The sequence below is a fragment of the Elephantulus edwardii genome, unplaced genomic scaffold (genome assembly GCF_000299155.1).
Source record: "Elephantulus edwardii isolate Elephantulus edwardi_28Jun2011 unplaced genomic scaffold, EleEdw1.0 scaffold00177, whole genome shotgun sequence".
NCBI lineage: Eukaryota > Metazoa > Chordata > Mammalia > Macroscelidea > Macroscelididae > Elephantulus > Elephantulus edwardii.
Window position 1 is genome coordinate 2,745,733 of NW_006399927.1, and position 16,122 is coordinate 2,761,854.

Sequence of the window (16,122 nt, forward strand, 5' to 3'; positions counted from 1 at the left end):
CTCCCTCCCTCTCTGGCCGGGTTTTGTTGGGTCTGACCTGGAAGACGTCTCCTTCTGCTGTTATCTGAGGTGACCTTGCCCAGTGACGCCTCCTCCCTCCCTCTCTGGCCGGGTTTTGCTGGGTCTGACCTGGAAGATGCCTCCTTTTGCTGTTATCCGAGGTGACCTTGCCCGGTGACGCCTCCTCCCTCCCTCTCTGGCCGGGTTTTGCTGGGTCTGACCTGGAAGACGCCTGGAAGACGCCTCCTTTTGCTGTTATCCGAGGTGACCTTGCCCGGTGACGCCTCCTCCCTCCCTCTCTGGCCGGGTTTTGCGTTTATGATTAGTTTTTTTAACAGAGAGAGGGGCTCATAAAAGGAATTCTCAGGTCCAAGGTCACAGTGGGCATCTGGAGCAGAAAACAGATTCAAAGATTCTGGTGGCACAGAACGACACAGAGTCCTAATTGCAAAGATGTGTTTTGGGTTAAGAGAGTTGGGGAGGGAAACTCGAAGGCCTGGAATGTTTCAGTCCCTCAGCAACAGGGAAGACAGTCACCACCTCTGTGCCTGATCAACAGGCAAAACCAAGCAGAAACCAGAGAGGAAGAACCCCTGGAGGTCCAGATCCCACAGGTCAGCCTTACAGGGCCCAGAGCAGGGCGGGTAACAGAAGGATGTGGAGATGAGGTCACCACAAAGTACAACCAGTAACAAGGATCCATATTTCTACCACTTTCCAGAATTTTTAAATGAGTGGCTTTTGTAGTGGGTTAATAGGTTCCATGCTAAAATCACTCTATATGAAAAAAATGTGGCATTAGGATCGGAGGAAGACTCATCGGTAACTTCTGTTAGGCAGGCAACACAACCTTGCTTGCTCAAGGTGAGGACTTAAAATGCTTGTTGCAGAAGATCAAAGACTGTAATTTTCAATATGGGTTATATCTCAACATCAAGAAAACAAAAATCCTCACTACCAACCAATAGACAACATCTCATGATAGATGGAGAAAGGATAGAAGCTGTCTATGACTTAATCTTGCTTGGATCCACAATCAACAGCCTTGCCACCAGCAGCCAGGAAATCAAGATGTATTACACTGGTAGAGTCAGTGGTCTGGGAGCTCTCCAAAGTGCTGAAGAGCAAAGATGTTAGTTTGAAGGCTGTAGTGCACCTGATCTAAACCTTGATCTTTTCAGTTACGGTTGTTATTGTTATATGCCGTCGAGTCACTTGCAACTCATAGTGACCCTCTGTACAAAATCCCTAAACCCTGCTCTGTCCCGTGCTGATCGCACCATCTCTGACACACTCACCCAGATTACCCCAGTCACTGAATCAATCTACCTCAGAGAGGGTCTTCCCCTCCTGCACTGTTCCTCCACCCTCCCAGGCATGATGTCCTTCTCCAAGGACTGGTTCCTCCTTACAGCATGTCCAAAGTATGTCAGACAAAGCCTCAGAATCCTTGCCTCCAAGGAGCAGCCCGGTTCAATCCTCTCCAGGATGAACCTGTTTGTTTTCTTAGCAGTACATGGTACACTCTTCTCCAGCACCATAGCTCAAAGGCATCAATTCTCCTTTTAACCTCCCTAGTCATTGTCCAACTCTCTGATGCATAACAAGTTATTGCAAAGACCATGGCCTGTATCAGAAACACCTTAGTCTTCAGAGTGACACCACGGCTCTTCAGTACTTTGGAGAGGCCCCTAACAGTAGACTTTCCCATGGCAATAGGTCTTTTAATTTCCTGGCTGCTGGTGCCAAGAGTGTTGACTATAGAGCCAAGCAAACTAAAGCTGTGAACAATCTCAATCTCTTCACCATCCATCCTGATGCTGCCAATTGGTCCAGTGGTGAGAATCTTTTCCTCGGAAATCCCTGCCCCACAGGTAAACAAGAAGAGCTCAAGGCAGCGCGGAAATAACGGGACGTGGGGAGGGAGAGAGACGGGAATCTTTATAGGCAGAGAAGCAAGCCAGCACAAAGGGTCCTTAGAAATCCCGGCCCCACAGTTAAACGAGAAGAACTCAAGGTAGCACAGAAATCAATCTATACACCAGTTCTACAGGACACATCACCTTCACTTGGGAAATATTACCACTAAACTTAAGAGACACTGGTCACAGCATAAGAAATTGTCAGCAGCTGACGTGTTTGGAATCACAGAAGCCAAGAAAGCTTCAGATATAAGCTATCAGATCAAGGGCTGGATAATGGGAGATAGGTGTTGAAGGGAGTGGGTAGAAGTGGATGGGTATCCCGGTGGATGGTGGAGCAGGGAAATAAGTGGGTCAAGACACTTGTGTCAAGGGCACGGACAACACTGAAACTAATGGTTAATTCCACAATGAAGGATATATCTTTCACTTTTTTTTCTGTAAAATACTTGTCTGTCAGATACTTCTCTAAATCTGAGCATTCAGATTAAGGCAGACTAGGAAAGAGAACTGACCATCCACTTCTGAAACAGCAGGCCTCTGAAAACCCTATGTACAAGAGTTACGGTTACTTATCTGAAAATTGGACAATGAATAAGGATGACAGAAGAAGAATTGATGCCTTTGAGATGTGATATTGGATGAGAGGCAAGAATAAGCCACAGATTGCCCAAAGGACAAACAAATATGTCTTGGGAAAGATGTAGCCAGGGTACTCTTTGGAGGTAAGGAGCGTGAAACTTCATCTCACATACTTTGGGAATGTTTTTAGAAGGGACAAGTCATTGGAAAAGGACATGACATTTGGAACGGTGGAGGGTCAGTGAAGGAAGGAAAGACCTTCAATGAGATGGATTGACACAGTGTTAATAACAGTGGGCAGAGGTGTGACAGAGGTGATGAGGATCGCACAGGATAGGGCAGAGTTCTGATTCATTGTTCAGAGGGTTGCTATGAGTCATATCTGACTCAAGGCACCCGGCAACAACAAATGCATAAATCATAAATGAAGAAATCTATAATTACAGTTGGGAGTAAGGTAGCCCATTGGGTATCAAGCGACCCACCTTCCCTGTTCATCTGCTTTTTTCTGTAATTATTGTCAATCATGGGTACACCTGGTAGCCCACTGCAATCAGAGTCCTCACCTCCCTTCCTGGCCTGTTGAGGAGGCACTTAGGAAAAGGCAACCTTTTGAATCACAGTACCTGCCCTCCCTGCTTTGCCATCAAGTAACTATGTGATTTCTCTATGTCTCGGTGTTTGCACCTATAAAACCAGCATAATTATAGCACATGCTTCATACGTTTATTCATGTTACAAAGGAAATAATACCTGAGGTTTATATAGTGCTTATTATGGACAAAACACTCTTCTGAGTGCTTTAGGCATATTTATTAGTTTAACCACACAGAGGAAAGTACAGACTCAGTCGTGAATGGAAACACATTCCTAATTTGGATATACCTGAGGTTGAAACAAAACTACCTCTGGATTTTTCACATGTAAGAATCAATATATATCTCCTAATTTTGGGAAGGATGCCAACACAGGCTAGTTGATCTATCACTAACCAAAACAGTTTTAATAAAGCACATGGAAAATACATGGCTATAGATATGGATGTAGAGGGAGCTCTGGTGATTGACTGGTGAGGAGCTGCACTGCCAAATCAAAGGTGATGGTTGTTGCTAGATGCAACTCATGACAACGCTATGAACAAGAAATAAGAATCCTCCCCTATCATGCACCATCGTCACCATTTCTGACACACTGAGCCCATTTTCCAGTCACTGTGTCAATCCATGTGGTGGACAGTCTTCCTCTCTTTCCCTGACCCTCCACCTTCCCAAGCATAATGCTTATTCCCAAGGAATAGTGTCTCCTAGCAACAAGTCTAAAACAGGAGGGATGAAGCTTTGCCATCCTTGCCTCCCTTTCCAAGACACATCTGTACATCCTTTTGGCAGACCATGGGATATTTGGTACTCTTCTCCAACACCGTATCTCAAAAGCATCAGTTATTCTTCTTCTGTCATCACTATTCAATATTCAGATAAATATCAAGTAATGGAAAAGCCCATGGTCTGAATCAGGCACATGTTAGTCTTTAAACTGACATCCTTGCTCTTCAGTATTTTGGAGATGTCCCTGTATTGCCCAAAGCAATATGTCTCCTCATCTCCTGACTGCCGGTACCAAGGTTGTTGATTGTGGATGCAACTAAGATGAAATAATTTGTATTTCAATCCTTTCTCCATCTATAATGATGTTTCCTAATGCCCCAGTCATAAGGACCTTTGTTTTCTTGTTGTTGAGATGTACTCAGTATTGAAGGCTATAGTTTTTGATCTTTTGCAGCAAGCACTTCAGGCCCTCCTTGCATTCAGAAAGTAAGGTTTTGTCATCTGCATAATGCTGATTGTTGTTGTTCTTCATAAAGTTAATGAATTCTTCACTGGCTTCATGAATTATTTGCTTACCATACAGATTTAATAGGTATGAAGAAATGACAATCGCTTGTTGGTCTAGATACAGATTTTGTATGAGCTTAATTAAGTGCTCTGGGATTCTCATTATTCTCAATGTTAACCATAGTCTGTTGTGATCCACACAGACAAATGCCTTTGCATAGTCAATAAGACACAGACATTATTCTGATATTCTCTTGTTTCAGCCAGGATCCATTTGACATCAGCAATGATATCCTTAGTACCATTTTCTCTTCAAAACCCAGCTTGCACTTCTAGCAGGTTTGTGCCAACGTACTGTTCCAGCAATTTTTGTATGATCTTCAGCAACATTTTGCTTGTGTGTGGTATTAATGATATTGTTGGATAACTTCCACATTCTGTTGGATTGATTACTTTTCTTGGGAATGTGAACAAATATGAATCTCTTCTAGTTAGTTGTCCAGGCATGTGGTCCCTTTCAACCCAAAGGCATGTGGTGCAAATTCTCTAGGTGCTCTGTGGAAAGACGATGAACCATTTCCTCCCATGTGATTTATAGCTTCTGACAACCTGCTGGAGGATCAGCTATGAGTCAGGCATGACTTGACAGTGCAAAACTACAACAACATTGATGTAGACTACAGATATATATATAGGCCCTGGTGGTATTACAGTAAGTTAACTATTGGTTGTTGATCTGCTAACTGAAAATATGGAGATCAGCTCCACCCGCTGCTCTCAGACTCTGCCAAGTGAGGTTGTCTACTCTTGTTGAAATTTACAGCCTCAGAAACCTGAGTGAAGGTCATCAGGATTTAGAATAGACTTGTTAGCAATGAGGATTTTTTTAGTAGACACACACATACACACATTAAGGAAACAAATAAAAGAAAAATAATAGAATTAGCAGTCTTTATTTTTTTTGGTTAATTTTTAAAATTAATTTTAATGAATGTTTACAGAGATTTTGGATTTCCATACATTCATTGTTGCATTTTTCTCCCTATCTACCCTTTCCCCAAGTTGACTCTTCTCTTTGAAAAGTAAAAGAAAAATTATTCATTGATATAGAATCCCTGCCCCCTGGCCCCAAGTACATTCTACTATGCAAACTTCATTCTGGAAGGAGTTACTATCTTTAGACTGTTGGCCAACTGGAGGCAGCAATAGAGATATCCATTATGAGAACTAGAGAGAGTGACTTTCAATTTCTTCCTCACATGTGGTGTATATCTTATTTCAAAAGCTGTTACGTGTCATCACACTGGAAGTGACCCATAGCTGAACCTCCAGTGGGTGTTCAGACACTGTAAATTTCACAGGTGTATATTGTCCACTTTATCCCAAGGAGCTGCTGGTGGATTTGAACAACCTGTCTTTGGGTTGGCAGCACAATTCCCTATGCTGTGCTAGGACTATCTTCACTGGAATGACTTTTCCAAAGTGATTAGTTGAGGAGGCAACTGAGCTAGGATTCAAGTCCTGACTCCACATCCCAAGTCCTGTGACAATAACCTTTCCTCTGTAATCATGAGGGTGGATGGACCCTGGGGTTGGACCCTGTGGTTTTGGCCATCTGCATTCATTCTACAAGAGGGGCCTAGAATAACTGCAAGAATGACGAAGGGTAAAGGGATCAGAATTGTGGCAGCCAATAGAACTCGCACCGTTAAATGAACGCTGTGCATTAGCTTTTAAAATGCAAACTTCTCCTGTAGAAAATGGAGCCAACAGAGCCACTAGTCTACCTGTTGCTCTACCCTGTGTGTGCATTAATAGCAAATCTCTGTGTGTTTACTTCTGCGGCAAAGGATAAAGCAATTGTATCACCACGTTATGCTCTTTGGCAACAACAGAGGAGTCTAAAGTGGCACCAACTGGCCAAAATCCAGACACTAATTCCTTCCTAATGCCTCCTATTTGTTTAACAGTCTTCCGGCACTCCTTGAGGCAAAAGGCAGCTCCAAACGGTGGCCAGAGGCCATAGGGATGCTCAGGGGGCTGTGGTTTCTCCTGAGTCACAAGTGTGTAGCTCTGGGTGGGCTCAAAGCAGCCCAGGACAAGGGAGAAAGTGAGTGAGACCAGAAGCCAACTCTAGCAGGATCCAGTCTCTGTCACGTCCTTCAAATCAGGAGAGAAGAATGAGAGATGTCTTCACACTTTTATGAACTTGAGATTCTCATCTCTTGACACTCATATCAATGTTTGCTGTCAAATTTTCTCTGACCTCCTCTGGAGGGAGTTCTGGTGGTCTAGTGGTAAAAAGCTGCACTGTCATTTCCAAAACATGTGGTTCGAATCCACCAGCTGCTCCACCAGAGAAGGATGGACAATCTCCTTTGCTATTTATAGCCTCTGAAAACCTGCTGGGAGGTCAGCTGGAGGTTGATTCCAGCTTGATGGCTCGCACCACCACGGATAAGCTCTTCTCTCCTCTCATGTGCTTCCACAGTTCTGATGGAGCTCTCATTATGGCTTGCTTTAATTCTTCCTCCTTAGGAAAAAAAAAAACAACTTCTGCATCTTTACACTGTAAAATGTCCCTACATTCTAAACCATCAAAAAAGAGGAAAGGAACTACTCTGAGTCCCATTCCCCAAAATCACTCTCAAAATTTGCACTGCCTTCTGGGTTTTTGAAAAGGACTTGTTTTCTGGTTAAAAGTTCATAATCATGTCTTCATTTCTATTGGCCATCCAAATGTCTTCTTCTGTGAAAAGTCTTTAAAAATATGCTCAAAATCACGGCACTGAGAAAGAGCAAATCAAAACCACAATGAGATACCATCTTACCCCAGTAACAGTGGCAAAGTTTAGCAGGGCAGCAAGTAATAAATGTTGGAGAGGATGTGGTGAGATAGAGATTTAGAAACATCAGAATCCAGTGGAGAGAGGCTGTGAGTTGGGATGGACTTGACAGCAGTAGATTTGGGTTTTGTTGAAATATAATTAGTAGATCACATAATGAAGCGATCCACTCATACTGCTCAATGGTTATTAGTATACAAACACAGTTGTGTAAACATCATCGTGACTTAATCTTCAAATATTTTCACTGTTCTCAGAAGACTCTCTATACTTGTGAGCAGTCAGTCACTCTTCACTGCTTCTTTCTAATCTACCTTCTGTTTCTAAAGATTTCCCATCCTATGAACATTTCATAGAAGTATAATCTGCAATACATAGTCTTTTAGGACTAGCCTATTTCATTTAGTGCCATGTTTTCCAAGGTGGAGCAGTGCTTCAGCACATTAGGACGTTATTCCTAATTTTCCCCTATGTTTCCTGAACATTCTTGGACTGCTCCCTGTTATTTTATATATGTGCTCACATGGCCTCTGCTGTCTGATATATGCCTTCTATACCCAAGCAATGTCACATCTAACATAGCTCATTGCCTAGGATTCTGAAGATCAAGTAATTACCATCTTACAAGTTTCTAGACTGAAAAACAAAAACAGTTTTGGGTTTATGTAATGGACTTTTGCACATTTTCCAGTATAACTACTAGAAAGCAAATCTCTTTGTAGGTGACAATCTTGACACACTCAGGCACGCATGCAGAGACAGAGACATCGAGACAGAGAGAGGCATGCTGACCCGGAACAATTCCAAAGATCAGTTGGGCGATTATGAAAAGTAAAATAAAAGTTCTAGATGAATGTGTTTAATTTTTTTTAAAGTGCATTCTCTCAGAAGATTTTTAGTTAACAGGGTGAAGGCTTGGCACCCACTGGATTCTAGGGAGTAGACCAGGTTACACGATGTTCTAAACGTTGCTCCTCTTCTAGCCACTATTAGAATGGAAAGGCATTGGTTCAAGGTTTGTCTGGAGCTTTACTGCTTAACAGTTAGTTAATCAGGGAATGCCAGTTACCTCAACATGTGCTGCTGAGATCACATCTTACTAACAGGGAGTGAACGGATTACTGGGATGTTAGGATAATTATGAGTTCTGTTTCTAGGTCCAACTGTGTTGTTTTCCTAACTGTATTTAAGAGGTCTTGCATACTTCTGCACCTAAAAAACTCACCATATTTTTCTTCTATATGTTATTAAGACATCCATTAGCCCTCAACAGCACTGCAGAATTGGGCTTTGGTTTGAAATCGTGCCCATGGTAAGGAGAAAGCATCTACAAGCCACTTAAAACATTATTAAGCTGTACTCTTTCTTCTCCCTAGAATTGATTTCATCTCATTATACAAAATAAGCAAAAAATTGCTAATCCTTTGGTAGCTTTTCCATTTGGGGGGAGTGTTTTAATCAAAACATAAAAAAATATAATGCTAGCATTAAGGGTAATGAATATTGAGCACTCTTTTTTTAAACTGTTCAGACAGAAGCAAAATAAAACACTCAGATGTCATGACCTGTAATACTTATGGTGAGGTTATTTTTCCTTGATAAGAAATTAAAGGACAGCAAATCTGTGTGGGAGTAACTGGGAGGAGAAACGGACTGTACCAACTTAATCTGGCTTCAGGGAGGAGAAAAAAGCAGATGTTGAAATCAGCGTCCTAAATATTATCCTTCCATGTCCGCGTTTGGAGACTACATGCTGCTCATGAACTTTGCTTGGAAAGCATCGCATTTACTCATTCAGGGTACCAGGGCCCTAATTATGTTTTGAGATCTCTGAAATCTTAAGTGAAAACCCCAAAACTTACTCGGAGCTATAACTCACGGCTAAGAATGATCTGGCACGCCAGTGCCGACACGTTGCTGTGTCATTTGTACTCCGGGATCATGCTAATCTCTCTGGATCATTTTCATTCTGGCAGTGTGGGGGTTGTTAAGGTGAGCATTAATGACAGGACTCGGGTGAGATGAGTTTACTTTTAAAAAAAAATTGTAACTTGAGCAGAAGTTTACAGACTAGATGTTTTTCTTTAAATCAGGTATTTTGTTTTGGATGTTAATGACAATGTCCATAGTGCAACCGCTCTTCCTAACTGCTCCCTGTGATTCTTATTTCCATTGCTCTCGGGTCTCACAGCTTCCTGGTTTTCTGAGCTTTTGATTTTGTGTGGCTGATTATTCTAAAGTATGACCTGACTCTGGCATTACTGCTCACACTTACTGTGTGGCTGAAAACTGAGCCACGGGGGTGTTCTATTCCCTAGTTTTTGTCATGACTGAGGGTCATAGTCCTGGGGACTCCCTTAGTCTCCATAAGATCTATAAGCCAGGTCTTTTATAGAAAAAATTATTATACTAGTTTATTTACAAAATTAAAACACGTTCTCTTCTTCACACCTGTTCCTTTCCATTTCCCTCACCCCACCCACCCATCAAATTGTGTGACCCCATGATTAATTCCCCTCACATCCTCACTTCTCTGCTACTACCCCCCCGAATACTCATACTCATTCTACAATATTGGGGTTTTTTATAGTCTTTGTCTTTATGGGACTGAGTTCACTCAGTATAATACTCTCCAGTTCCTCCCAAGTTAAGTAATAATTTACAAAATCATTGCTCCTGCGTGCTGCATAGTATTCCATTGTGTGAGTGTACCATAACATCTCAGTCCATTCAATTGTGACTGGACGTCTAGGCCATTTCTATTATGTTTTTGAGGTTTGTTCCATAGGCAAGATGAATTTTATTTCATCGTTGCTAAGTGTTTATGCTGATATAGACAGGTCACCTAATTTCCATGAACATCACTTTTCTCATCAGTAGAATGGAACAGTCATTAGATATTGTGCATGCTCGGCTTAGTGGAAAGCACTCTGAAGAGTAGGAAGGCTTAGAAAAATGAAAGGTGTGAATTATGTCAAGAGAGCTTCACTGGCCTAGTGCGTAAGGAGTTATGCTGCCAACACAAAGGTAGATAGTCTGAATGCACCAGCTGCTCCATAGGAGGAAGATGAGTAGTCTCCTCTTGTGTGATTTATAGCCTCTGAAAATCCGCTGGAGAGTCAGCTATGAGTCAGTTTGGAGTGGACAGCAGTATACAGCATATACATATTACGCCAACAGCCTATGACCTGACCCTGGAGATAGTAGGTATTATAAATGTGAATCCCCAAATACCAATTTGTCTGGGAGAAAAAAGAGAACATTTTTCAGGAATTTACCTAAGCTAATAATGAAGGGACTATACTAAGATATTCATCATAGCACTACTAAAGATAGTGAGATATTGGGAATAACTTAAATGTTCAACATGTGAAAAAGAATTAATTAAATACTACTACTACTACTAAATTATTACATATGGTCAAGTCAGAATTAACTCATAGCTGACCCTCCAGCAGATTTTCAGAGGCTGCAAATCTCACACATGGGATGAGATTGCCCATATTTCTCCCGTGGAGTACCTGGTGGGTTTGAACTGTCTGCCTTTGTATTGGCACTGCAATTCCTTACCTCTAAGCCACCAGATTATACCAAGTAATATTAAATCTTACTAAAAATCCATTCTAAGAGTTGTTTAAAATGGCTGGTTTTAAAAAGAGTGTATTTTGTTTGCTTGCTTTAATGGCCCCATTTTTGGCTTCTAAGGAAATAAAATACAAATACATAAGAAATAGTGTGAGTTGTTGTTCTAAAACATTAACAAGGATTGCTCTAGCTTATGTAGAATGCAGATGCTTTTTTTATTTGTTGTTGTTGTTATGTTCCATCGAGTCACCTGTGACTCATAGTGACCCTATGTACAGTAACAGCCCTAAACCCTGCTCTATCCCTTCCCAATCTTATTGTCTCTGACACACCTATCCCTATTATCCCAGGCACTGAATCAATCCATCTCAGCAAGGGTCTGCCTCTCCTGCACTGTCCTTCCACCCTCCCAAACATAATGTCCCTCTCTCCAAGAACTGACTCAGCGTTGCAACATGTCCAAAGTATGTGAGACGAAGCTTCAGAATCCTTGCCACCAAGGAGCAGCCTGGCTTCACTCTCTCCAGGATGAACCTGTTTGTTCTCCTAGCATTCCACGGTATATTCAATACTCTTCTCCAGCACCACAGATCAAAGGCATCAACTCTCCTTCTGTCATTCATAGTCATTGTCCAGCTCTCTGATGCATAGTAAGTAATTGCAAAGACCATGGCCTGTATCAGACGCACCCTAGTCTCCAGACTGACGTCATTGCTCCTCAGTACTTTGGAGAGGTCTCTGACAGTAGACTTTCCCAAGGCAATTAATCTTTTAATTTCCTGGCTGCTGGTACCAAGAGTGTTGATTGTAGAGCCAAGCAAACTGAAACTGTCAACAATCTCAATCCCTTCACCATTTATCATGATGCTACTAATTGGCCCAGTGGTGAGATTCTTTGTTTTCTTGATGTTGAGCTTCAATCCATATTGAAGGTTGCAGTCCTTGACCTTTTGCAGCAAGTGCTTCAGGTCTTGTGCAGTTTCAGCAAGCAGGGTTATGTCATCGGCATAACGCAGATTGTTGATGAGTCTACCTCCAGTCCTGACACCACACTTCTCCTCATAGAGCCCGTTTCGCATACAGATTGAAAAGATATAGAGATAGGACACATCCTTGATGCACACCCTTCCCAATTTTGAACCAGGCAGTGTTTTCTTACTATGTTCTGATGACTGCCTCCTGATCCAAGTATAGATTTTGCACAAGCACAATCAAGTATTCTGGGATTCCCATTCTTCTCAGAGTCGGCCACAGTTTGTTGTGATCCACACAGTCAAATGCCTTTGCAAAGTCAATGAAACACATATAAACATTCCTCTGGTACTCTCTGCTTTCAGCCAAGATTCATTTGACATTAGCTATAATGTCCCTAGTGCTACTGCCTCTTCTAAACCCAGCCTGCACTTCAGACAGTTCTTTGTTGATGTTCTGTTCCAGTCGTTTTTGGATAATCTTCAGCAGAATCTTGCTTCCATGTGATATCAATGATACTGTTCGATAATTTCTGCACCCTGTCAGGTCACCTTTCTTTGGAATGGGAACAAACATAGATCTCTTCCAGTCAGTTGGCCAGGTGGTTGTCCTCAAGATTTTTTGGCATAACTTGGTGAGCACACCCAGGGCAGTGTCTGTTTGTGGAAATATACGGTATGCCTTCAATTCCTGGGGATTTGTTTTTTGCCAATTCTTTCAGAGCAGCTGGAACTTCTTCCTTCATTACCACAGGCTCTTGCTCATAACCTTGTTTCATTTTATGGGTGCTTGAAGCTTTCAGAATAAATTAAAGACAACTTTGGAAAGGTAGGTAGGTAGGTAGGGTGGGTGTGTGTGTGTGCGTAAGCGGGGGGAGAGAGAGAGCGAGCACATGTGCGACATATGAACTAAACATGTGTGGTATATGAACTAAAACTGATTGTAGGAACCAACTCATAGCTGACTCTCCAGTGAGTTTTTAGAGGCTATGAATTGCACAGAGGAGATTGCCCATCTTTTTCCTATGGAGTAGCTGGTGAATTCAAGCTACCTGCCTTTGGGTTTGTTGGTGGTACAAGTCCTTACCCACCCTATCAACTAAAGTTATATGTTGTTGTTAGGTGCTGTTAAGTAAACTATGATTCACAAACAATGCACAATACAAACAATGGTTTTATACCTGGCCCTGTCCTGTGCCATCATCATCATCTCTGATAACTCGAGTCTATTGTCACTATGTCAGTTGATCTTGTTAAAGGTCGTCCTTTCTTTAACTGACCCTCCATTTTTCTAAGCATGATGCCTTTTTTCAAGGACTGGTTCCTCCTCAGATGCTCAAAATATGTGAGATGAGGTTTCATCATCCTTGCCTCTAATGAGAATCTTGATTGCACTTTTTCAAGACAAATGTGTTTGTTCTCTTGGCAGCCCATGGGATATTTAGTACTTTCTCCAAGACCACAACTCAAAGACACTCTTCTGTCATCGTTATTCACAGCTTCATCAAAATCTATAATTACATCAACCTCACAGGTTCTAAACTCAGGGTAGTTTTATACCCAGTGAACATTTGGTAACATCTCGAGACATTTTTGGTTATCCCAACTTAGCAAAGGAACAGAAAGTCCTCAGTGAGGTGGTTTGACTTAGTGCCAATTGGTTTCTGCACAGTGGAGATTGTGAGGCCAAACTGGTAATTGTGTTGAGGGTGAGAAACCTCCAGCCTTGTGTCTTAGATGGAACCTCTGTGGTCAGCTCACAAACCTCAGCTGCTTTGCTAAGGCCAGAGGGCAGGAAGAGCCTGTCCTCAGCAGTCTTTCTAGGTAATCCTCACACTAACATAATGCCTTCTTATCACAATGTCTTCTCTCCTACCCAGTCCATGAGCATGTGTCTCTTCTGAGAGCTAGATAGAAGGCTACTTTTCTCAATCTATTAACCAGGGTGGACTCTGCTGTTGTCGTTGCTATGTGCCATCAAGTAGGACTTGACTCACAGGTCATCATCCAGCCAGTTCTCAGAGGCTGTAAATCTCATGGGAGAAGATTGTCCATCTTTCTCCTTTGGAGCAGCTGGTGGTTCTGAACTGTGTTCCTTTGGGTTGGCAGCACTACTCCTTGCCACTTAGCCACAAAACCTTCCCAAAGTAGGCTCTAGACTTTAGATATTAGAAAAACTGACTTTGTGGCTCAAAAGCCCTCTCAAAAGTATTCTCTCTGTCATGGGTTTCAACAGCCTATTTTGATACTCACAAGCCAAGGCTTTGTGTCTTTGTTCTTGGAGTTTTGTTCTCGTGTATATTCCCCAAGGGTGTGAACACATTGTTGAGCTGTTCACATCTGCTGGAGGTGGGGTGGGAGGAAGGGCCACGAAGAAAATGGAAATCTTGGGAAAAATGAAAAAGATATAATCTCAGAACATTTATTTTTAAAAATGTATGTCAATGTATGTGCTGATGTTGTTGTTGTTATGTGCCATTGAGTCGCCTGTAACTCATAGCAACCCTATGAACACTAGCTCGGAAATCTGCCCTATCCTTAGCCAATCTCATCAGCTCCAACATATCCAATCCCATTTCTCCAGTCACTGAGTCAATCCATCTCATCCTCTGTCTTGCTCTTCTGCGCTGTTCCTCCACCCTTCCATGCATGATGTCCATCTCCAAGGACTGGCTATATGCCCAAAATATGTGTGACAGAGATTAAAAATCCTTGGCTCCAGGGATCAGCCTGGTTTCATCCTCTCCAGGACAAACCTGTTTGTTCTCCTGGTAATCCATGGTATTGTCCACACTCTTCTTCAAAACTACAACTCAAAGGCATCGATCCTTCTACTATCAACCTTAACCATTATCCAGCTTTCTGATGCATAGCAAGTAATTGGAAAGACCATTGCCTGGGCCAGGCACCTTCATCTCCAGACTGAAGTCAATGCTCTTTAGTACTTTAAAGAGGTCCCCGACAGCCGACTTCCCAATGCAATTTGCCTTTTGGTTTCCTGACTACTGGTGCCAAGATTGTTGATTGTGGAACCAAGTGAGCTGAAGTTATCAAAAAATCTCAACTTTTTCCTCTGTCCATCATGAAGCTACTGATTGGCTTAGTGGTGAGAATATTTGTTTTCTTGATGTTGAGCTTCAGCCCATATTGCAGACAATAGTCCTTGGCCTTCTGCAGCAAATGCCTCATGTTCTCTTTAGCAAGGAAGGTTGTGTCATCAGCATAACACAGTGTTGTGTTGATGAGTCTTCCCCCAATCCTGATACCACATTCCTCCTCATAGAGTCCAGCCTCCTGAATGATCTGTTCTGCATATAGACGGAAAAGATAGGGAGATAAGATGCTTTCTTGATGCATACCTTTCCCGATCCTTAACTATGCAGCATTTCCTTGTTCTGTTCTGAGGACTGCTTCCTGGTCCAAGTATTGGTTTCACATGAGCACAATTAAGTGTTCTGGGATTCCCATTCTTCTCAAGGTTAGTCACAATGTGTTGTAATCCCCATAGTCAAATGGCTTTGCCTAGTCAATGAAACATAGACACTCCTCTGTTATTCTTTGCTTTCAGCCAAGATCCATCTAACGTTGGCTATGGTGTCCGTAGGTGCCACAGCCTCTTTTAAACCCAGCTTGCACATCTGGAAGTTCCCCGCTGATTCTGGATAATCTTCTGCAGGATCTTGCTTGTGTGTGATATTGTTTTATAATTTCCAAACTCTGTTGGGTCACCTTTTTATGAAATGGGAACAAATACTGATTTCTTTGGCCAGGTAGGTGTTCTCCAGATTTCTTGGCATAACCTGGTGGCTATGTCCAGGGAAGCATGTTTGCTGAAATATGTCAACTGGTATTCCATCAATTCTAGGGGCCTTGTTATATTGACAATTCCTTCAGAGCAGCTGGAAATTCCTCCTTCATCATCCAGGCTCTTGATCATATGTAGTTTCATGAAAGGCTTCTATGTCAACCTATTCTTTTTGGTATGGAGCTTCTGTGTACTTCTTTTGATACTTTCTGGGTTCTTCAGCATTCTGTCTTCAGCATCCTTAAGTATTGCAACTTGAGTCTTAAATTTGTTCTTTAGTTCCTTCAGTTTAAGAAATGCTGAAAGAGCTCATCCTGATATCTTATAAAATAAAATATTGTTATGATGAATCATACTTTACTCATTGTTGAAAATCTTTTTAGAATGTTACAGTGTTCTAAATTCCATATCCAAAATACCCAAACTCACTGCCATTGAGTCAATTCTGATTCACAGTGACCCTCTACCAGCTTTCTTTTTTTAATTATTATTAAATTTTATTAGTTTTAATGAACATTTACAGAGATTCTGGGTTCTCATTCATTCATTGTTGCACTGTTTTCTCTACCCTCCTCCCCA